Source organism: Myxine glutinosa, chromosome 1 (assembly GCF_964187855.1).
Source record: "Myxine glutinosa chromosome 1, kmMyxGlut1.1, whole genome shotgun sequence".
Taxonomy (NCBI): Eukaryota; Metazoa; Chordata; class Myxini; order Myxiniformes; family Myxinidae; genus Myxine; species Myxine glutinosa.
In genome coordinates this window covers 287,700,906-287,726,234 of record NC_136261.1, presented here as the reverse complement: position 1 = coordinate 287,726,234, position 25,329 = coordinate 287,700,906, and the positions used below count along the sequence as shown (strand labels likewise).

Below are 25,329 nucleotides of genomic sequence, written 5' to 3'. Positions count from 1 at the left end.
ATTCAGACGTGTGTAGAAACAGCTTGCCTTTCTATGAGGAAAATAGCCTTTGGTACCAGATGTGCTTTGGTTTACTATTTCATTACTGTCGAGCTGTGGACTTTAATAAAACGGTCTCAATATTGAATTTCAGTCTGAATTACTCATTATTCTGGTCTTTTTGATGAACTTATTCATACATGTTAGCTGTATATTTTGAATACAAGTCCTGATCAAGATTGTCTTGAAAGTGATGTTTGAGAATAGAGAGGGAGGAATACTGAGATATGTAGTTGTAATCAGAAACACTGTCAAAGTATGCACATGAATCTGGCTCTTGCAGATTTCTCAGCACAGATAGCTTGGGGTCAGCAAGCATTGAGTGCTGTGCTGCAGTCATACACAGAAAATAAAGTCAGTTCATCAGACCATTATGTTATACATATTAGGATTTTTAGGCATGAAAAAGGTGTGTCTCGTGCCTTTGTTGTTATCTTCATATGTGGGTTTCAGAAGGTGGAACAGAGTCTTCCCAGGGCTCAAAGTATCCATCTCCGTTTTTGTAAGTGTTCACAATTCATGGACTAATTTGTGAAGTTTTCTTGTTCTCAAAGTTTTGTTCCGAGGGCTCTTTTCAGGATCGTCACCGAGCCCCGGACAGTTTCCAACTGCAGTGCGTTTGTAGTAATATTCACAGCGATGGTTTTTAGGATCTCCAAAATATTCTTATTTATCATTCCTGTTGCTCAAATTATCACTGGTAAATTTTGTCGCTGTTTAGTTTTCCCATATCGTATGACTTCATTTTTGAGAGCTTGGTATTAGTCATCTTCTTGATTTCTGCATTGTTTATACCAAAGTCTCTGGGTACTTGCACCCCCATTAGCTATGCCTTATTTTCCTTTTGGTATCTGATTGATATTTCCGGATTGTGTTTGTGTACCTGCATTACCTCGAATCAGGATAAGTTTGAGAAAATAACATGATTGGGAAAAATTTGAGTGCGTAAAGCTCGTAGAGGAGCTTGCAACATGCACAGTAATGGCTTAAGGGGATACTCGTACCATTGAACCTGTAACTCAAATACAGGTATAACAGTAGGCAATAGGGAAATCAGTAGATCATCTGGGATCCCAAAATCACGAGTTCTGGGTTTAGATGAGAACACCAAACAAGCCATCTAGATGAGAAGCAAAGGGGGGTGGGGGGAGGGGGGGGGATTGGAGGATTGGATCTCCAAAAGGGAAATCGAAAGTTAGGGGAAGGAAAATGAGGGGGGAGGTCGGGAAAATTCTGCAATTTTCTTACTAGTCATATATAGTTAGGGTCCTATAGCAAGTAGTAAATGGACCATCATTGGAATTCAAGGAGAGAGATAGGTAACTGTTGGTGGAGGCATAAAAAGTTATTACCTAAGGCAATAACATGAACAAGAATGATCAAGAAAGAGAGAGAGAGCTTCCCCGATTATAACTACCAATGACTGTTGCTGTGCCAGAGGCTTACATTGTCTCTGAAGACCGAAATGTTCATCTTGTCATTGGTATATAGGCCATGCGAATAAACACTGATTTATAGAAATAATATGTTTCGCTCAAATGCATGAAATGAGTATTAATGGCTGTCTTATCTCAAACTATTGCGAAGCTTCTAACCGATCTGTGGTTTCTAGATCATATAAATGGTAAACTTGAATATATGGAAGAACCGTAAGCAAAGGAGGACACCATTTGACTCATCACACCTATGCTTTATCCTTGACTCGTTGACTTAAACAATTGATTCCCTTGCTCTCTGTCGCTCTCAATGATGAATGATTCCAAGGTCCTAGAGTGATGACCCAGGCTGGGGAGATGTGTTTATTGTGGTTGTTTTGTACGTACATCGGTATTATTTTAAATATGCTGTCGCTGTACAAGTCTTTGTCTCAGTGTATTTTGTGTTGCGTGAGTTTTTCATGTGCAGAAGGAATCTGAAGTGTCCGTCTGTCATTCATTTGTTTGGATGACCGTCCGATACCATTTATATTCCACCATTAGGAGAGGTTCTGGGAATAAAGGGTCGAAACTTCGATGATGGGAACTTCTCAGCCGATGATCTGGATTACCATCAAATCTGAAGCCAGTTGAGCTGAACGAATTCTTCAGATCTCTCTCTTCTCTATTTTGTTTTTCTCTCTTCTTTGATATGGCAGCTTACAGTTTCTGATACTGTTCAAATTTAGGTGGAGGATATATTCTGTTGCCATTTCACAAAACCAAAAGTTTAAAAATAATCGATGTCCAACTAGTTCCAACTTGTTTATTTAGACTTTAGAGGATACAAGTGATACATGAATAACACGAGAACGGCACTGTACCCAGCAAAGCAAGCTGTGCAAGCCGAGTTAATTGGCTAACATTCTCCAGTGCCCTTTCATGCAAATGAACAGAAATATTTTGTGCACACACCAATAAATTATTGCCGCAGTTCCTTTCCCACAAGGCCTAAATTTCTTCCAATCTCTAACAACTCCCTCTTCAACTTAGCATGCACTTCCATATTTGGGTGGTAATCAATACCTCAGCGGACCAGCCCTCATAATGGTGCACTCCTGATGTATTGACTTTCCAAAGGATGACAACTCACCTTTACTTCTGCAGGCAATCTCATGAACACCACAATACAGCCACCATATGCAGGTACCAGCTTACGGCTTGCCCTTTATCCACTCAATGCAGGTTATATCTCCAGAGACTGTACCTCTACCAGAGGCTGACCCCAAAGAAAAAATTGGACATTTTCCTGCCAATCTTGATGGAAGGACAAAGGGAGAATATTGGTCTTTTTCTTACACCATAACACATTTCTGGTTGGTGACCTTTTGCGTATTTTGTCGAGTTAACCAGGGGCACTTAGTACCAGTACAGCCTTCCTGCCAGAGGAGTGCGTAAATATCTTGCACAGAATGTCATCTGCAAAGTGAAAGTTGATTTTTCAGTGATTAAGACGTGTATTGGTATATAGCAATGACCAAATTGGTTATACAAAACTACCTTGAGGTACATCATGGGATATATTTCCACGCAAAGTAATCTGCTGCTTTCGAGTGCACAGGAAATCTGATAGCCAGTCTTGAAGGGAACCATGGATGCCATTAGCTACAGTTTGATTATCAGGAAAGCATGCTCAACAATCAATTTCAGGGTAGATTTCCAGTGAAAGTCTGAACCTTTTGTTTGAGATGAAGAGAATGCTGAGTTTTGACGTCTGTCTTAGTTAACTCTACTTTATTTTAATAGTGACAAGATTGACTAATTCATCAATAACAGTGTCAGTTCTGCTAGATTTATTATGAATTGGAAGTGCATTGATGATTTTCCATAATGCAGTAAGGCGGCCCTCAGATAAATACCTCGAAAAGAGCAGAAATGGAGAGCTAAATTCTAAATTTAAATATTTATTTAGAATTTAAATTTAATTCTAAATAAAGCTAAATTCTAAATTTAAAAATTCTAAAAAAGCTAAATCTAAACAAGGCAGATGGACAGGTTTTTTCAGTATTGTATCAAGAGGCTAAGAATTTCTCCCTCTCAGCAAGATGGAAGTTGACATGCTGTAATATATGTTTTAAGTTTGATAACTAGATGGGGTATGTTGGATACAGGAAAAGATGGTAAGCGTGTGCAGTTTCCAACGTGACCCCATTCATCGTGAATAAAGTAATGAATGAGGAGCGTGTTCCCAGGACGGTCATGACCAACTACCACCGTTGTTTTGTAGTTTGTGAAAGACCCACTACAGGTTGGTCTGGTGCTGAAGTATGACTTGTCTGACAGTGAAAGTGCAATGTTTAAAAGAGAGAGAGAGAGAGAGAGAGAGAGAGAGAGAGAGAGAGAGAGATAGAGAGATAGATAGATAGATAGATAGATAGATAGATAGATAGATAGATAGATATAGAGATATAAAATGATAAACGTTCAATAAATGCATCATGGGTGCTGTGATTGTCTCTTTGGTCCACTATATAATCATCTTAAATGTAGGCCTATGCGATGGTGCGCTGTAGGCCAGACAAATCTGCCTACTTAAACTGCAAGTCATGGTGATTCCCGAAAAACCATCGGAGGAAACACTTTCAAGAGTACATGATTGGAAGAGCTACTTCTGTACTTTTGAAAAGTATGTCCTTGATGTTTAGCTGCAATAAGATATGGATGATGTGTGGATGGACACTGAGGCAGTTGGAATAATCACAGTTAGAAGTCCCCACAAATTATCAAGAGAGTGCTGGGGTAGGGGGAAATCAAACCTTTCACGAATATTCTCCAAGAGTACAAATACATATGAAAAGAAAGTGAGAAGGGGCGACGAAAAAAAAGTCCTCAATATTTTTTTTAGTATTCACTGCTGTATACAACAAAGCAGAGTGATACGTGTATTGCTTGTGTTTTACCTGTGCAATGAATGCAAGTTTGGACTGCACCCACCCACAGGTTGGACATTGATTAAAGCATCACAGGGTTTTGTGACATATTGGGGTTAATTCCGTGATCGAACTTTTCACTGGCAGTGTCTAGTGCAGCACAAACAGTACGTGGATGAGGTGAGAGGACCTGCGACGCCATGGACTCCTTCATCTCTTGGGGTGGCACAAGTTCTATGTGGGAGTCTTGATGACTGGGAAAGCCTTTGGTGGGGTTCGTCCTCAAACAAGATGGCAGCTGTGTGTGGAGAGGGAGAGAGAGAGTGTGAAGAGCATTCTCATGGAGGTGGTTGTGGGGGCCTTCTCAACCTGGGCCATTGGTTGCCTGTGTTGGCATATAGAGAGAGAGGGCACACCTTCAACTGGTTCCTGCATCTGGTGATTACACTGTGATATTTGTTAGACTTCCTACAAAGGGTGGCATGAGCGATATCTGCTTTGGAGAGTGAATGTAACAGGATTGTGCTGTTATGCATGTTTAAGTATCAATTGGCATCCAGGCATGGAAGCATACCCCGAGTTGAGGATAGAGAAGTTGTGGGAGATTGGAGGCAATTTAACCTAACCGGACAAGAAACTGCAGAAGTTTATTCCTATTCAAAGAAATATACAGGGATGGTTTCACATTATAGTTTATTGTGACTATCCTTAGCTTGTTTACACATTTTGGTATAACCGGACATCCTTTTGCAATATTTTTTATTTCATAAATATTTAAAGTATTGTTTGTACTATATATATATATATATATATATAACTTCATATATCTTCTTATATATCTTCTATATCTATCTTCTATATAAATATAAAAGAAAGTTTTTTTTTTTTTTTTTTTTTTTTTTTTTTTTTTTTGTATACAACATCGAGGCTCGTGAAGGAGCTAACATTAATCACACGAAAAGTCAAACCGACACATGAAACACAAAATAAGGGGAGCGGTAGACAAGATGGGGTGAGAGGGGGAAGGACACAAACACAACATTTGAGAGCAGGGACATCGAGAGAACTGTGGGAGGGAGAGGGCTTGGGGGGAGGTGGGAGAGGTATAAAACATATGAACACTGCAAGGACTTCCAGGAAAGAATTTTAAATTTCAAAAAAGTGGATCTGGGGTGAATTAGAGGGGGTAGAAAAGATTAAGGTTTTGAATGGGGGAAGATAAGAGATGGTGGTGAACAGCTGTTTTAAAGACCTGGATGGAGGAGTGGGATTGAAGGGAGTGGGGGAGTTTGTTCTACCAGAGGTGGGAGAAAAGGGGAATGAAAGAGTGAAGGCGAGCAGTTGTTTGTTTGTTTGTCTGCACGCGCTAATCTCCTGAACGGTGAAAGATAGGAGGAAACCTCTAAAACTAAAAATGTCGGGACGGGCCCCGGGAAGGTTATAGGCTAGGTGGTGAGGCCGGTTGAGGGCACCTCGGCCGAGCTGGGCCCATTTCACAATTAAAAGCTGAGCTGCATTATCGTAGTCAATCTTCTACGGCCGCGAGTAAAAGCTGAATTATAGTAGTAAATTCATTCAAAAAGAACCCGGGCATCGCCTGGTGCATTCAGCTAGTATATATATTCAGCTAGTATGTGTATAATTATACATACGAGAAGTGTGTGTCTGTGGCTTGTCCTGATTCATTTCAAAACTGTGCATTTGTAAACTGCTGAATGGAATAAGTTGAAAACTTCTTGTTGTACTCTGGGTGTGTCCAGAATTGTGCTAGGTGATAAATATTGTCATAGCCCCCAGGCGGTTCAGTGTGGATTGGGGTGAGGGGTGGAGGGTGGGAGGGGAGGATGGAAAATGTGTCGCTCTCGGTGGCGTGGGTATTACAAGCTTTTGTACAATATGTCAATTCTGTGCATGAAAGTCATCACAGTAATGTGGGAATTATCAGAAAAAAATATTATACTGTTTGCATATGTTGGACTTCTGTACACTCCTGAAAATCCTGCACTCCTGATGGAATTAACTGTAAACTGGTGGTTGTACTCATTGTGTGCCTGAGAAGCTTATCGGTGGTAAAGCCAAAAAATTATACTCACGGAAGTTGGGAATATCAGTTCAGCATTGCGTTAGATTTTTGATTACTTTCAGACACATAATTGTCTACCAAGTACGTACGGTTTGCAAAGGACTTCTAAGAATGCTCTCATTCCAATGATATATACGTAAATAGCATAGTAGAAGCTTGCGGTAGGAAGTGATGGGAGAGAAAGTAGAATAGCCAGTTTCCAGTTGTTGTTTTTTTTTAATGCAGCTTGGCACATCGAGTTGTTTTTACGTATCCTCAGCCGAAGGCCAGCAGCATTGTTTTTGAGTTGTCCGTCCAGTCCTTCCGTTATCAGTTTATTTTTTTTACCATGATAACTTGTTACCATTGAAGGGATTTTCAACCATACTTGGCACAAGTATGCTCTGTAATACAAAGATGAACTTCTTACATTTTGAGTTCATTAGGTCTTAGGTCACGTATCCTTTAATTGAAAATCTTTGTTACCATGATAACGTATGAACCACAGAAGCAATTCCAACCAAAATTGGTGCAAGTGTAGAATGTAATACGAAAATGAACTTACTCGATTTTGAGTTAAAAAGGGAAAATGTCCAAAGTCGTGTACTGTTTAATTGAAAATCTTTGCCAAAATTGGCTGAAGTCTCTAGTGGTTCACAAGAAAATTGCGGTCACAAAGTATACACTGTAATACAATAATGAACTAATTAATGAAATAATTAATGAACAATAATGAACTAATTACATTTTGGGTTCAAAAGGTCAAAGGGCATATACCCTTTAATTTTGTTACCACAATAACTTGAAAACCACTGAAGGGATTTGAACCAAACCTGACACCAGTATGGACTCTAATATCAAGATGAAGTGATTAAATTATGTATGTTACAGGTTAAAGATCAAAAGCCATGTGCCCTTTGTAAATAATTTTGCAAACAATAACTCGAGTTAGAAGCCTCTGACATTCTCTCTTCTACTTATCTCTCTCTTCTCCCTCACACTCTCTCATGGGATCTTAAATTTTTCATGTGACATTGATTGAATTAAAGCCTTAAGGTTTTAGGACCCCGGGATTGTGAACGTATCCCATGAGGACAACGTATCGCGTGGGTAATATTGGGGGTTCGTGTCAGAGCTGTGTGGTTATAACCAGGGTTGACATCAGAAAAAACAGGAGGTGGTGGGTTCTGGTTGGTAGAGAAAGATGAAGCTGTGTGTCTGATTTTACGCCAAAACATTTTTCAACTCAGGATACCGACATCACAACATTGGTGACACAGAACACTGCTGGGGTGAAAAGTAGGATTATTCATTTGACGGCAACAGGCCCAATTATTCCCACCTTTCTCGAGGGTGGGCCAGTGAAAGTTTGTGGTCCAAGTCCTTCACAAATCAGATGGCCAGGAGTGACGGTCTACTGAATGTTACAAAAAATTGGAATTTTGCCAAGTTGCTGTCACCAGCAAACTTAATTTTTGCAAAGACACAGTGGGATTGGTAAATTCCACCAACTAATGCTAAAAGATGGGACACCTCGTTTCATATCCAACAAAGGTACAGCACACACATGGTGTATTGTCCTACCTATGAAACACCAGGATGGCAGTTTATATAGTTGGGCCTATATTTTAAATATAGGATAGAAGGTTCAGAGGTGATGAGTACACATACCTTGAGGATATCATGGCAGCCCATCAAATATTATTAATGGACCTATTTACCAAACAGAAAGGGAGAAGTGGAAATGGGAGTGGGCATGGTGAGAACACTTCAAATTATGGATATACAGTAATTTGATGAATAACAGTAAATAAGTTATCATAGCACTACCATTATCACATACACATATAGCGGAATGGAAAAGTAAGGATTGAAATGTTTTTGAGTGAACATGAAGGAGGGTGGAGGGGGGGGGGGGGGGCGAGATGAGAAAGACATTTGAGAAAAAAGGACAAAGAAAGGTGAAGGAGTGGGGTTGGGGAGGAGTTGACGATAATATTATAACAGGTTTTTATATGAAAAGTTGACATGACCAAAAGTTATTTGAAAAGTTTTTTTTTTTTCATATTTTTTATATGAATGTTTTTTTCCCAATTGATTTCTTTGGTATAGATAATAGAAGAAACTGGAAGGGCACTCGGTAGAGCGCATACCTCTGCCAGGCTCACCACTTTGTTTTGTATCTCACAGATATGCCGGATCTGGATTGGGACCTGAACCAAAATCTAATCGACTAGTTCTTATCACCTATCCAACTCGTCCACCAAGTTTAGTCATAACTCGTCCACAACTTTTTGTGAGATATCCTGCATTATATCGGTTTTGGCCTCATCTCCCAATGGTAAAGAATCATTAAAAAATTCTACTAGCTGGATCCGGATCCTGATCTTCACCAAAATCTAATCATTTCGTCCTTGTCACATACACTACCTCTCCGCCATATTTTGTCAGAATCCGTCCAAAACTTTTTGAGATATCTTGTTCATAGACAAACACACAGACAAACAAGAAATATTTTTGGCATAGCATGATATTTGCAAAATCTCTAAAATATGTTGTTGCCCTATGTTGACCTACAATATAATTGGTGGTTGAATTCAGTGGCCAGATATGCAAATCCTCTTAAAATTTCATGTCAATCGGATGAAAATTGAGGATTTTATAAATCCGAGAAAAAGTGGTTGACCTTTGGCCTATGTTGACCTTTTGACATTTTGACATAAAATAATAGGATTTTGTCGGACCACAAACTCTACCATTTGGTGAAGTTTCATGAAGATCGGTTTAAAATTGTGACCTGTATTCATGTATAAGTGAGCGGCCAGGAATATGTATTACCCTTCATTCAAAGTGTATATGAAAGATAATGTGTAAAATCGTTTTTATAACAAAGTTGCAGTGAAACAATCATGCCAGGCAATGTGATGGGGTAAAAAAAAAAAAATCCTCCCCATCCTGAACCCCCCCCCCCCCCAAACCCCCACCTCACCCAAAACACACAGAGGAATATGTATTACCCTGTACTCAAAGCATATATGAAAGATAATGGGTAAAAACGTTTTTATAACAAAGTTATCGAGATACAAAAATCATGTTGGGCCTGGGTCCAAAAAGGCCCACGAATGCATTCTAGGGGTGTAATTTAAAAAAATAATTCCCCCGATCCTGAAATGAAAAAACCCAAAACACACATACATGAATATGTATTACCCTTCATTCGAAGCACATATGAAAGATTATGTATAAAATCGTTTTCACAACAAAGTTACAGTGAAAACAAACAATCATGCCAGGCAATGGGATGGGGTAAAAATTAAAAAATAAATTCCCCAATCCAAAAATAAAAATAAAAACAACACACATACAGGAGTATGTATTCCCCTTTGTTTGAAATATATATGAAAGATGTTGGGTAAAAACGTTTTTATAACAAAGTTATAGAGACATAGCCTGAGGCCATAAAAGATTCCCAATTGCATTATAGGAGTTATCTTGAGAAATTGTATCCTAGGGTGATGCAGGAAGTGAAGATAGAGGTGAGGGAAGCAACCAACAGTGTGGAACATAAATTATTATAGACTAGAGTCACTAGACGGATTTCTGAGAAATGTGAATGTTAGGTGCATGTTTGGGTAAAAGTTGTGAACCTCACTTTTTAATATAATTAGGGTATGCGGAATTCGACTAACCCGGTTCCCAAGCCGAATCTTGGGTTTTTGACCTTCTAATTGGCATAAACATAATGGCCACCAAATTGCCATTTTTGGACAATTTCTTTGAACAAGCATTTATATATCATGTATATACATGTAGCTCTTTTACTTTAACTTTACAACTTTTACCCCAAAATGCACCTAAAAGATTATACATGGCCTTTTTTCATAAATCTGTCTCATCTATATCATGGTTGGTGACATATTGAAAGAGACATTCAAACTGATATTGAAATTGGACACTATAAAATGGGAAATGGTTTTAATAAGACAATGTTTCATACAACCATTTATTCTAAAATGAAGTATACATGGCCATGAAGCACAAACATTCAGGAATGTCACACATGTTGTTTTGCCAAACTACATCAAATTCATAGAAGGGGTCTGATCATCATTCTGTTGCTGACAGACACCCATTGATGTGCACCTCAACTCTGAATAGCGACATTTGCAGCGTCGAGTCTTGCATTGCTTCTGGCATGCACAACAAATCATCTCGAGGAAACTTTCTGGGATTGGACTCATCAGAAGAGGCTCTCGTCCTGAATCACCACGTTTCCATCCCATTTCCACAGGTGCAGGAAGGTCAGGTATGGCACAATGAGCATTTCTCCATACCATGGCTTGATAGTGTACTCGCATCAAATGGAAATGAAGAGCATCACTTGTCGGTGACATTGCTTCTGGTTTACCCGTCTTGGAGAACAACATATGTCGTGCTGAATCAACAGAGGTTGTTCTGTGCACATTATATATTCTGCAGACGAACGCTTCTGCAGATTTGATTGTCTCCTCTGTGAGTTCACCAATGCCCAAGTTCTTCAGCAGTTTATGGTGCTCTTTGAAGACTTTCCATGATGTTCGTTTGGTGTGATTTGCAAAATAGGAGGTGGTGTCACACCCAGTGTATAATAAAACTGTGGGCTGCACTGGAATGAAGATCAGATAGATTACCAGATAAATTAGATTAGATTCGATTACAACATAGAGCTGCATGTATATACATGATATTTCAATGCTTGTCCCAAGAATGTGTCCAAAAAATGGCAATTTGGCGGCCATTTTGTTTATGCTAATTTAGAGGTCAAAAACTCAAAATTCGGCTTGGGAACCGGGTTAATCGAATTCAGCATACCCTAATTATGTTAAAAAGTGAGGTTCCCTACTTTTACCCAAAAATGCACCTAGAAGCTTATGCATGGCCTTTTTTCCATAAATCCGTCTAGTCTATTAACACAACAGAACATATGATGGGTATAGAACACAAAAGTGAAAAGTAAAGATATTGACAATGTTTAAACAAATAGTTCTGTGGTCAAGTAGATGGGTAGCATGCAAAGATGGAGGTGGAAAAAATAACCCAAAGAAGAAGCAAGTGAGTAATACCGTACTCATAAACAACTGGAATTGAAACAAATATAGGAAGCATGGATAGCAGTAAACACAATAATGGTAAAAACAGCAAACACTAAATAATCCAGCTGGTAAATCCGATGCTCTGCAGAAGTGAAGTAAGTGCACATGTGGAAGCCCTGGATCCAGAACCAGAAGACTGATACCTTTCAGATGGAAATGGAAGCGTCCTTGATATCCAATGAGAGCAGGTATAGCCAATCATTTGGCCAGCACTATGAGACTACCATTTGTACTGAGCCATTCATTTCTCTTGCTTGAGTAGGTATGCCATAATTTCCAACTTTCAGTCAATTGATGTGGCGAGCAAGAATTATATTAACATTAACATGACTATTTACATAAATAAAACATTTTTGATTAACTTGAGTTCATTCCTTCATGTTTATTTAGATGTTCCCATCTGGGTGAGCAGTGAGCACTGCATCATATACCTGATCTCAGCATCACAAATGATGGAGACATTTTGAGGAGTTAGAATGTTAATAACTTATTACAAAGTGCCCACTTTTGGAGTCATCTTGTTGATGTGGATGACCTAGTTGAGCTTTCTGTCAATAACGATAATTTGTCTAATTTCTGCACTAAAAGCCACATCTGGATCATGCATTGCAAATTATAAAATTTAATAAGAATTTGGAATTTTATAATTAAGCTTAATGATGTTTTTTGTTTGTCCTGAAAAAGGGTGGGAGAGGAGTGGCCGGGAGTTGTTGTTCAACCTCCTCCACAACCTGAATCCTTCCTGATCAGTGATATATTTCCAACATTTTTCATTTTCACAAATTATTGACTGCAGAAGTGTATACCAAATAGCCCTAGGTTTCTGTGGAAACATCTATAAAAGGATTTCAGAAAGTTTGTGTTATTATATTATTGGTCTTGTTTATCAGTAACTAGGAGGTGTACTCTATATTCCCTGGTGCTCTTCAGAACTTGTTGGCATTTTGTAGAATTTTATTTTTTTAATGTTTTTTTTGTTGTTGGGGGCCGAAAATACTTCCGTACAGCTACGACGGAATGGTGTCGGGGATCATTTAATATAACCTTTCACTTTGCTACAAAGGCACTTCTGTAGTGCTTAGGCACTACTTAGGCACAACAGAACAATTTTATAAATCAAATTTTAAAAAACTGGTTAAAAGACTCCGCGGTACTCACGGATGAACCTCTGAAAGTTTGACAAAGACCCGTTTAGCTATCTCTGAGAAAAATGGTGATACAGACTAGACAGACAGACAAACATCTCTCATATACCATACATATAGGAGTCAAGTTTTGATCATTACTTTTTTGGGGGTTTATTTATTCATTTGTTTAAAAGTCCTGACTTATTTTATCAAAAGTTTAACAGACTCAGTTTTAATGAGATTCTACTTAATTAAGTATGACCATTGTTTTAGTCACATTATGATGTTATCAACAAAAAACAAAAACACCAAGAGATATTCCACAAAACCAAAATGCCGTACTGGAGTTACAAAAAAAATTATGTATTTTTCAGCTGTTTTATTAGAGTGTTTAGGTTAACATACACATTGGTACGTACGTAATGATATATAGGAAATTATTCTTACAGAGAAGGGAATTTGTTATCTTTATGATAAGCATGCAAGTAATAAAGGCCAGCCTGATGTTAATTATTTCAACAATGAATCAATGAGCTCAGGTGGTTAGGTTATCCTGGGAAATATGCCACATGCTGCAGTTTAGATTAACCAGGTCATGCGATTGTGCATTTTGCAATAATACAAGCTGCTTTGGAGAAAGTGCACCTGTTTTACTTCTGTTCAAAGTGCAGGACACATCTGTTCTCTGATGACCCTTACTTACAAAGTCTGCTATATTGGAACCAAACACCTGCATTTTCATTCAACATTTTATTTTTACTGGAAACAGTTTGGGGAAGAATTTTTTTCTCTTTTTCAAAAGGTCCTTGGAGGTGTTTTTCCCCCTTCTTTACTGGCATCCTTCGCTTTGCTCATACATACATATTACATACATATGTATACAGCATATACATATACCCATATATGCATATGTATATATATATACAGTATATGCATATACCCATATATATACATATACATATATATATATAATCTGGAGATTAAATCAGACGCGGACGTAGCTTCAGGACGGTCGATCTTTAATTCTCGACAAGCTTTCGACCAACAAAGGTCTTCTTCTTAGTCGTCCCCAAGTTCAGCAGAAGAACTTCCTACAAAATCTACTCTATTACGTAGACTTAGTTAAGTAGACTCACGGTCATGGGGAATATGTATTAAATCGTGATCGATGTGTATGCCAATGGGACACTGGGACAGTCTCGATGGACGGTGTGCCTTGGCCGTGGGGTCAAGGTGCACGTCCAAAGCTGTTTAAATGTTTGATTTTTTAAAACCTTTTTTATTATAAAAAAGGCGCCTTCAAAAGAGGGTAAATAAGCCCGAAATCTGGATTGGGGGCTCTGCTTGATGTTTAGCCATTGGGGACCAAATAATGAAATGTTTGTCTGTCGACAGAGTGGCCGGGCTGAGGCCTACTGGACGGAGGTGACACTTCGGTCCACAGGAGATCGGGACAGCACTCGTCACGCTATTATGTCGTTGATTATGTATATATATATATATGTATGTATATATATATATATATATATATATATATATATATATATATATATATATATTTTTTTTTTTTTCATGTTGGGGAACCCGGATTTGTCGACGTACTAAGGGAAGTTCATTACCCCACTCCCCCTCAAACTCTGGGTCCACGCAGGCCGCCGACCGCGACTAAGCTCGTGATCGACGGGTTGCCAAAGCAACTTTAACCGTCAACCTTCCAGAGACCCATGGTTCCACGGCATACTGCAAAAAAATCTAACCAATGAGGACCAAACTCGTCAGATTTTTTTTTCAGTATGCCGTCCTGATGAGGGCAAATAAGCCCAAAATCTGGATTGGCGGCTATGCTTGATGTTTAGCCAATGGGGACCAAAGAATGAAATCTCTGACAACAGAGTGGACAGGCTGAGGCCTCTGGGACTGAGATGACGCTCTGATCTAGGACTTCTGTCCACCGGAGATCGGGGCAGCGCTCGTCATGCTGTTATGTTGTTGATTATTATCTCTGCCAATCCCACCGCACCCCCTGGTTTTGGTTGGCACTGGCGGGAACGATTGTCTTGGTGGCAGACAGGCTGCTGGTTCCTTGCGGGTTATGCGGTTTTTATTGTGTGAGACGTAATCCGTGGCTGGTGCTCATCATTAAAGCAAAGAGGTGCCTTGCTTCACTTAATTGACGAGTTTGGTCCTCATTGGTTCGACTTTTTTGCAGTATGCCGTCCTGATGAGAACGGCATGGTGTTGAAGTCATGGGGACTCACTCCGATTGAGGAGGGGTCCAATTGTATGAACGTGCATTCTGGGCCTTTGGGGTCAGGATGCATGTGTTTTGATTGACCATGTGCTTCAGCCTTTGGGTTGAGCTGCATGTGTATTCCAATGGGACAGTCTTGATGGACGGTGTGCCTTGGCCGTGGGGTCAAGGTGCATGTCCAAAACTGTTTAAATGTTTGATTTTTTAAACCTTTTTATTATAAAGGAGGTGCCTTCATAAGGGGCTGGAACTGTGTTGAAGTCATGAGGACTCACTCCAATAGATGAGGGGTCCAATTATATGACCATGCATTCTGGACTTTTGGGGTCAGGATGCATGTATTTTGATTGACCATGTGCTTCAGCCTTTGTGCTGAGGTGCATGTGTATGCCAATGGGACAGTCTTGATGGATGGTGTGCCTTGGCCATGGGGTCAAGGTGCACGTCCAAAGCTGTTTAAATGTTTGATTTTTAAAACCTTTTTTATTATAAAAAAGGCGCCTTCAAAAGAGGGTAAATAAGCCCGAAATCTGGAATGGGGGCCCTGCTTAATGTGTAGCCAATGGGGACCAAATAATGAAATGTCTGTCTGTCGATGGAGTGGCCGGGCTGAGGCCTCCTGGACGGAGGTGACGCTTCGGTCCAGAGGAGATCGGGACAGCACTCGTCATGCTATTATGTCGTTGATTATATATATATATATATATATATATTGTTGCGGATCCCGGGTTTGTCGACGTACTAAGGGGAGTTCATTACCCCGCTCCCCCTCAAACTCTGGGTCCACGCAGGCCGCCAACCGTGACTAAGCTCGTGATCGAAGGGTTGCTAAAGCAACTTTAACCGTCAACCTCCCAACAATGCGCCAAAGTGTTTGCTGGTCAAAGAATCCCAAATACCTTCAAGACGCGCAGTCGGAGAAATCGAGGGTTAAACCCTCGCTTTCCACACACCTTATTTCGTGCCGAGCGATCTGCACGGTGCGGAAAGCAGCGTTATCTTGCGTGATTGTCGGGCCTGATTCTAGTCAAATTCGGTCTCCGATGATGCTAGGCCAAAGGAGAAAAGACGTATCCGAACAGGTTTGAAAGTAACAACAAAAATGTACAGCCTTTTATTTAGAAGGCACAGAGAAAAAGAGACGAAGATGCAACCTTATCAATTCCTTACCTAATTAAACCTAACAGTCGCCTACACACACTCACACACGGGGGAATCACACACACCGGTTAATTCTCATACCGATGTACGTGCAGGGATTGATTTGAGGGTGGCCGCTTGGTGTGCTCAGTGCGTAGTTCGATCCTTGATCCGGACATTCAGCCTGGGTAAAGTAAGGTCCGAAAGACGAACCGCCGACTCGAAAACAGCGCGAACGATAGGTTGAAGCGCAGGTTGGACGAGTTTCAGCTCGGATGAATTGCTGCCCAGGAAAGATGAACCAGCACTTTGGACAAGCCATCGAGCAGAATCGTGGGAGAGGTCAACGCCAAGAGAGCGAGTTCGCTTGCAGGTCAGAGAAGGCGGCCGGATCAGAGCGAGATCAACACTTGCAGGTCTGTGAAGAGACAAAGGGCGTCAGCAAAGTCAGAGGGTCGTCGGCGAAGCGAGAGGGGCATCGGTGAAGCGAGAGGGGCGTCGGTAAAGCGAGAGGGGCATCGGCGAAGCGAGAGGGGCGAAAATGCGTTGGGCGGGGTTTTTTATCAGACCCGAAAAGCTTCCAGAATGTTCCACAGCCTCCAATTGGCACTGTATATACACTGTATAAATATACACTACATGACCAAAACTATGCGACACACCTTCTAATTAGTGGATGTGGCTGTTTCAGCCACACCCATTGCTGACAGGTATATATATTAATCAAGCACACAGCCATGCAATCTCCATAGACAAATATTGGCAGTAGAATGGGCCGTACTGAAGAGCTCAGTGACTTACAACGTGGCACCGTCATAGGATGCCACCTTTCCAACAAGTCAGTGCATCAAATTTCCGCCCTGCTAGAGCTGCCCTGCTCAAATATAAGTGCTGATATTGCGAAGTGGAAACATCTATGAGCAACAACAGCTCAGCCATGAAGTGGTAGGCCACACAAGCTCACAGAACGGGACCGCCAAGTGCTGAAGTGCGTAGCACGTAAAAATAGTCTGTCCTCGATTGCAGCACTCACTACCGAGTTCCAACCTGCCTCTGGAAGCAATGTCAGCACAACAACTGTTCGTCGGGAGCTTCATGAAATGGGTTTCCATGGCCAAGCAGCCACACACAAGCCTAAGATCACCATGTGCAATGCCAAGCATCGGCTGGAGTGGTGTAAAGCTCGCCACCATTGGATTCTGGAGCAGTGGAAACGTGTTCTCTGGAGTGATGAATCATGCTTCACCAACTGGCAGTCCGACGGACGAATATGAGTATGGCGATGCCAGGAGAACGCCACCTGCCCTAATGCATAGTGCCAACTGTAAAGTTTGGTGGAGGAGGAATAATGATCTGGGGCTGTTTTTCATGGTTCGGGCTCGGCCTCTTAGTTCCAGTGAAGGGAAATCTTAACGCTGCAGCATACAATGGCATTCTAGACGATTGTGTGCTTCCACATTTGCGGCAACAGTTTGGGCAAGGCCCGTTCCTGTGCACAAAGCAAGGTCCATACAGAAATGGTTTGTCAAGATCGGTGTGGAAGAACTTGACTGGCCTGCACAGAGCCCTGATCTCAACCCCATCGAACACCTTTGGGATGAATTGGAATGCCTACTGTGAGCCAGGCCTAATCGCCCAACATCAGTGCCCGACCTCACTAATGCTCTTGTGGCTGAATGGAAGCAAATCCCTGCAACAATGTTCCAACTTCTAGTGGAAACCTTCCCAGAAGAGTGGAGGCTGTTGCAGCAGCAAAGAGGGGACCAACTCCATATTAATGCCCTTGATTTTGGAATGAGATGTTCGATGTTCGGTCGTCCACATACTTTTGGTTATGTAGTGTATGTATATATATATATATATATCTCCAGACATTGGGATTTATCAATGACATTGTGCGGCTAAAATTTTAAGTACATTGCCTTTGGCAGGCTCTCGATCAAAGTTTGCTGTGGAATGTGATCTTCAGTTCAGTGGGAACGTCATGGCTGCTGTTGGTCACTGTGGTTTTATGAGGCCAACGGTCTCAAGGCAAGCCATGTGTCACCTGTCATCCACAAAAATGCATGGCCTTGAGCCTGGCTCTGCTCTGTTATTGAAATACCACCTTGGTTAGTGACATTTGGGGGAGGAGGTCAAAAATAAGTGTGATCAGCCAAATTTGGTATCAGTAGAAATAGCTTCAGCAGACAGGCAGGGCAGTAGGGCTTTGTGAAATGTCAAAGTGCAAATTTTCTGTGTGCGAACATTCTTGTAAATTTGAATTACTCTGTAAATAGAAGTCACCTGAAGTGCATGTATGAATGTAATGATGACTGATTCAAACTGAAGTTAACCAGGTTGCAGGGATCTGAAGTTGTTTCGGCTCTTCCATCTAATGGTGGAATTATTGTAACAGTGCTGTGTGTCAGTTAGTGATTGAGTGAGTCCATATTATTTCTGAGAGTTAGTGTAATCTGAATACCTTGGTGTTGCTTTGCATTGTTGACTGGCCTGTTGACTTCACAAAATGCTCCATCTTGTTACTGATATAATATGCCCAACGTGTTATAATAAATTTTGCAGTGATATACTGTGTGCTCGACAATGATTGCATGTTTGATTCTCTGGAATCATAGGTGGAATGGGAGCTTATTATCTATTGATCGTGAGCAATATTAATGTGGCACATCTGGATTATACACTGCATTAACCTCCTCATATATGTTGTCTCCTGACATTGTGCATCTTCCCCAGCATTCCTGCAACTTCTTGCGTTAACACCAATAGAGCATATTCTCCCCCAGCTTTGTTTGCACATCAAATAATTGTTTTTGCATAACATGGATTGACCTTCCCAAATTTATGCAGCCAGCATTGTAACCACAAATCCCAGGTGCATCTACCATCACACTCATAGGCTGATGGGCTGATGTATCTTTCACATCAAGCATTGAACAACATCAACATTTTAATTGGATCAGTTGATTTGCAAGTCAAAGAATTTTACATTTATCCTTCATTCAGGGCTTTAAGCTTGGAATTGGCAATCCATGAGCCTCCAACTATATAATCCAACATATTGACACATTCTCCTCATTGGATAATGGAGTCAGAAGTGTAAACTTGCAATATGCGGAAAGCAATTTTCAGTATGTACTTAATGTTAATGGTAGCTAAACGCTTTCACACCATTTATCATTTTTCGTAAGAGCAAGTCATGGCATAAAAGGACAATTTACTGCATTATGTACCATCAATTGAATTTACTGCATTATGTACCATCTTTTTAACGCTGCCGTAACTTTGAAGAGATGTCAAAATATTTTCGTGATTTGTAATTACCAAAATGAAATACTCGAGGAGGGGGTGGAGGACAGAGGGGTGTAACTGGCGCTTCCCATGAAAAAAGTATCCAACTTTAAAAAAATGTTTACCTCCACCACCGAAGGTGGATGGAGGTTATGTTTTCACCCCTGTCTGTCTGTCTGTTTGTTTGTTACTTGCCGGAAAAGATTCCGGCAAGTACGTTGGTTGGTTGGTTTGTCTGTTTGTTACTTGCCGGAAAAGCTTCCGGCAAGTACGTTGATCAGTTGGTTTGTTTGTCTGTCTGTTTGTCGGTCTGTCTGCCTTTGCGCAGCACTACATCTACACTGTTGCACGTAGAATCGCCAAACTTTACACACATATTTGTCTTTCCCTGGAATAGACTGTGCCCAATTTTTAACTCTCTCGGCCCAAGGCCTCCATTATGACGTCATAATTTGATAATTCGACAAGTACAAAACTTCATCCGATCAAGATGCAATGTCTTGAGCGACATGACGGCATAAACTAGAGGAGAAAAAAAAGAACAATGACGACGTCATCGGTCACGTGGTTCGGCCGCGATTTTGGAAAAACCGAAAACTTTGCACCTCTATATCTCCGAAAGTGCTGAATAGAAAAAATTGAGACATGGCTCATTGTAAATAACTCTCCATGGGGAATAAAAGATGCTAATGATGATGTCATAGGTGCCTCCATTATGACGTCATAATTAGACAAGTACAAAACTTCATCCGATCAAGATGAAATTCCTTGAGCATCATCAAGGAATAAATTAGTTTAGAAAACAAATAATGATGACGTCATTGGTCACGTTGTTCAGCTGCTATATTTGTCCAAAATGGCCGATAAAAAGTACATTCTGGCAAGTCCTCGGTTTCTGACCGATTTTTCATTTATCTGTCTGTCTGTGCACAAGATATCTCAAAAAGTTGTGGACGCATTCGGACGAAATTTGGCAGAGAGGTAGTGTATGTGACAAGGACAACATAATTCGATTTTGGTGAAGATCTCAATATGGATTTCGATGTGAGAATTATTTAATTTTTGAAGCGTTTCTTCACCATTGAGTGATCGGGTAAAACCGATACATAGCACGTTATCTCAAAAGGTTATGGACGGATTTGCACGAAACTTTCTGGACCGGTTGGGTTTCTGACAAGAATGAATCGATTGGATTTTGGTGAAGATCTGAACATGGATTCGTATACGAGAGTTATTTGATTTTTACGTGATTCTTCACCATTGAGAGATATGGCGAAAAGCAATATATGACATGATATTTAAAAAAGTTATGGACGAGTTATGAATAAACTTGGTGGACAAGTTGGTCATCAAAGCCGATTCGATTTTGGTTCAGGTCCGAATCCAGATCGGACCTATCAGTGGGATACAAACATAAGCTGTTCACCCTGACGGAGGTGTGCGCTCTCCCGAGTGACGTTCTAGTTGCAAGATTATATTTATAAGGAGGCGGTCGTTTCGGGATGCGTTTGGCATTGAAAAGCTATGGAGTTATTGGTCTCATGGTGGTTACCTTTTGCCTGCTGGATGGGGGCAGCACTGCCTGACTCAATATTCCAAGGTACACTTTATAGCAGCCTTTGGTGGCCTCAAAACGGTCTTCTAGATCAACGTGCAGTAGCTTCAAACCTTGCCCATATTTACACCCAAAGTACCTATACACCCAAAATGTGGGCCTCGATGTACTACGGTTCGGCTGTGAAAGAGTAACAAACAAACGCACAAACACTTGTAATTATTTGTATGATTTCAATGTTTTTTATGCACAATCCGTGCTGGAACCACTATATAGATTTTGCCCATATAGCGATGAGTACCCCACCCAAGATTGATGACTCGATCAAGATCGGGTTATTTTGACTTCAGTAAACCATTAAGAAGATTTATGTTTAAAGCTGCAGCAAAAGTTAACTGAAGAGTGCACCACAGCAACGATGGGTCAAATGGCCTCATTTCCTTATTTGAAGTCAGTTTCGTCTGAAAGATGTGTTTGTACATCTGAAAATCACGAAACTGACTTCAAACAAGGAAATGAGGCCATTTGACCCATTGGTGACTCACCAGTAGCGATGTAACCAGTCTTGTGGCTCCTTGGGTCATGTAGCATTGGGATTCCTATGCATGTGTTACTTGTGAATGTCTGCATCTGTAATCAAAGGGAGGAGCAAAGCGCCCCTCCCTTTATAGAAGGGATCGTTTCTCTGTATGCAGCTTTAACATGGTGACTGAAATTACGTTTCTCAGCTTCAACTGGACGAAATCGGCTGCAAATTTCAGAAGTAAATGCTTTGTACATCGAGGTAATATGTTCCAAATTTCAGAAATGTCTGTTTCCACATTCTTAAGTTTTATTTAGAAAACCCTCAATCATGTTGGTGTCTGTCTGTCTGTCTGTCCGTCCGTCCGTCCGTCCGTCCATCCGCTCAAAATGTGTTGGCACTCATATCTCTTGGACTATAAATTTAAACTAGCTGAAACTTGGAATATACATCGGCCAATGGGTCGAGTTAATGGCTTTCGAAACAAATTCCACCTAAGTGCTATAGTTTTTGCTTTAAAATTATATATATATATATATATATATATATATATCTATATATATATATATATATATATATATATATATATATATATATATATATATATAAAAATACATACACACTTTATAACTCTTCAAAATATTATTACACCAATCTACCATGCTGGCCCAATGGAATAATGGATAAAGCATCAGACTCCCAAGCTGTCGATTGTGGGTTCAATTTCTGTCTGGTTTGAATATTTTTTTTCATGTCTTTTATATAGTCTTGAATAATGAACAAATGAACATCTTGTATATAATGAGCAAATGCATTTTGTTTGTATTTAAAACGTAATTATTCTTAAACCTGAATTTGAGCGTAATTATGAGTACGAGTAACGGTACCCGCCCTATGGGCGGGGCTTCAATTGGGAGGCCCAAATGAAAAGGCAAAATATCAGAAATTGAAGGCTTTTTTTTATTTTACACGATTCATATAAACATCCGTTGAATCATATCACATGCAAATCATCAAAATCTAAACAGTACATGGCGCCCATTTTGAAAAAATATTGGATTCTGCAAAACGGAAGCGGCCACTGCACGTCTTTCTCAGTCACACGTTTATGTGTGAAGAGTGCGCGCCGAATCTGTAACACGGAAGCGGCCGCTACACCTGTTTCTCAGTCCCTTTGCACACGCTGCCATGTTACTTCAGAGCCGCACGTTTATATAGACCGATCCGACGGAGAGTTCAATGGACGGGCACCCTCTATAGACGCCGCCATAGTTGGGAGGCGTTCGCTTCATTCGGCTTGCTCTCCAGCGTTCAGATTACATACAGTTACCGGTCTCAGTTCACTTTGCTGAAAGAATATCGATACAAAATATATTTGTTTGTTAGATTCATCAGAGAAGATGGAATCGTGGACGTTACGACTGGTCCACCGAGCTATACGACCGGTGAGGAGCCGGTGTGGCGGCCCGCACAGAGGTGGACTCTGAGGGAAGAATCCATGCGGGGCGGTAGTGATACACCCGCCGTGACCTGGCCGTATGGAAGAGTCGATGTAGCGATAAGGAGCCGGTGAGGCGGCCCGCGCGAAGGGACGGAGGCCCAGTCGGGTCTGCCAGACGAGCCGCGACCCGAGTGATCAAGGAACTTGGGGCTCGGCAGCGGCCACTCGGAGCCTAGCCGTAGTTGCCAGAGGTGGCCGGCCCGGGCGGAGGTGGACTCTGAGGGAAGAATCCATGCGGGGCAGCTGTGGTACGGCCGCCAAGACCTGGCCGTATGGAGGAGTCGATGAAGGGACGGGCACCTAGTCGGGTCAGTCAGAGGAGTCGTTATCGTAGTGGTCGAGAAACTCGGGGCTAAGGTGGAAGGGGGCTCGGCATCGCGTAGCATAGGGTACGCAGTTGCTAACAAAATAGGTTTGGTGCAGGTGGAAGTGTAAACCGGGTACCCCCAGGTGCCAGGTGCCTTCAGGGCGGCATGGCCGTGCGCCTACGGCGCCTGGCGATATCGCCGAAAACGGGGTTTGTATCGTGTGCCTTCAGGTGCCAGGGGGACCATGACCGCTCCACACGTATAGAGAAACACTTGAGAACGACTATCACGGACACTTTTCATGTACGATCGCGATGATAGTTGTGCTGGCGCAGCCAGCTGGAGTTAAGTTTGGATCGGGATGCCTCCCAGTAATGGCGGACGCAAGATCGCCGCCTATCGGCGAAGGGGGCACGATCGTCCTTATCCGATCGGTCTATAGGAAGAGTTCGTCAGGAGTCGATCTTCTCTCTCCTGGTACGTAGAATAAACAGTATTTGTAGAATTTTAACAAAATCCTCATCACCTTTTAGTTGTCCTGCTGTCTTCTCATCCCCTGCCCCCCTCCTCAACACCATCTCGGTGCCCATGCTCACACCCCCCACTGCCACCAGAGATAAGTCACCCGGTTGTGTCCCTAACCCCGTTTGTGTTTGTGACTGGAGAGGCACCTTAGATTTTATAGGATTTATTTTACCTCCTTGTTTACCACATTTTATACGTATAATGATTGTTGAATTCATTTTCCCTTGTTATTTGTTTGGGAATAAACCCATTTGGATTATTAAATGCTTTAAGGTTCTTGTGTCTCCTCAGCCATGCGCGTGAGCTTATATGACCACAATTCAGAATGTTTCGACAGGAATTAAAACCGTTTGGTACATTGCGGGACTTTAATATCCCGCCACAACGTGCTCGACATTAGTTGAGCTGTTTGCTACAATACGTGTGTGTATATATATAAATATATATATATGTATTTGAACAAATTTTTCTTTTTACGAGTTGAAGTGTTTTGGTGCAAAACATTTGTCAAACCAATTGTGGGTAGACGAGTTGGGAAATTAGTGAGGAAAAACAACAATCCTCCACCTAATTATAATTTTTTAATTAATTATTTCCATAATACATCTCAGTGTATTGTATCAGAGCAATAAACAAATAACATATGGGCTACAACATTGAGAAATTAGTATATTAGTGACAAGTGAAGGTGTGAAAATGCCTGCAGGAAAAAGGCCACAATATGAACCTTGCACATTTCTTGTTTTGAGAGGAGGTGGAGTTTTACAATGCAAATGTATGGAGCAACTCGCGAATATCAGGGATTTCAATGGCTGATGTGATATCTTGGAGCATTCAGTCATCTACAGAATTGTACTTGATTGTAAAGGAAGAAGTTGGATGAAAAGGCTTTGTTTTTTACTTTTCAAGCATGCCGAGAGGTCTCCCACTAAGATTCGATTGCCACTATTGGTAGACAAGATTATGTTAAAAACCAGGCTTGCTCACTAATTCTCATAAACTTTATAGTTCCAATGTTACCTGAGAGAAAACCGAGCCTATTTCCAGAGAAACTTTACTCTAATATGATTACATAATATATAGTTATGATGCTACTGGTAGCCCCAACTCAAAATTGAGGGTAAAAACCAGAATTTGGGACCATAATGGTGTTTTGCTTGTTCCTACAACCTGTCTTTTTTGCAACATGAAGTGCTTGTTTTGTTATCTAAGTCGCCGAAGGTGGATGGAGGTTGTGTGTACACCCATGTCTGTCTCTTTGTTTCTCAGCAGGATATCTCAAAAAGTTGTGGACGAGTTTTGAGAAAACTTGGTGGATGAGTTGTTTAGGCGACACGAACAAGGCGATTACATTTTGGTTCAGGTCCGAATCCAGATCCGACCTATCAGTGGATGAATGAATGAATGAATGATCGTTTTTAAAGGCCATTTTCCCCCGCTAGAGCGGAGGTTAGCCTTGCGGTCCCCATGACAATCTTGGTTCCCTGTTTGAGGCAATGTTTTTATGGCCGGACGCCAGCCCTTCGTCGC

General features: G+C 41.1%; 1 protein-coding gene across 3 annotated transcripts in view; it reads left to right on the top strand.

Moving 5' to 3' along the window:
• The window catches only part of LOC137438712 (neuronal cell adhesion molecule), a 509,305-nt gene that overhangs the window by 25,398 nt on the left and 458,578 nt on the right, over window positions 1-25,329 (top strand). The gene's annotated exons all lie outside the window — the stretch shown is intronic.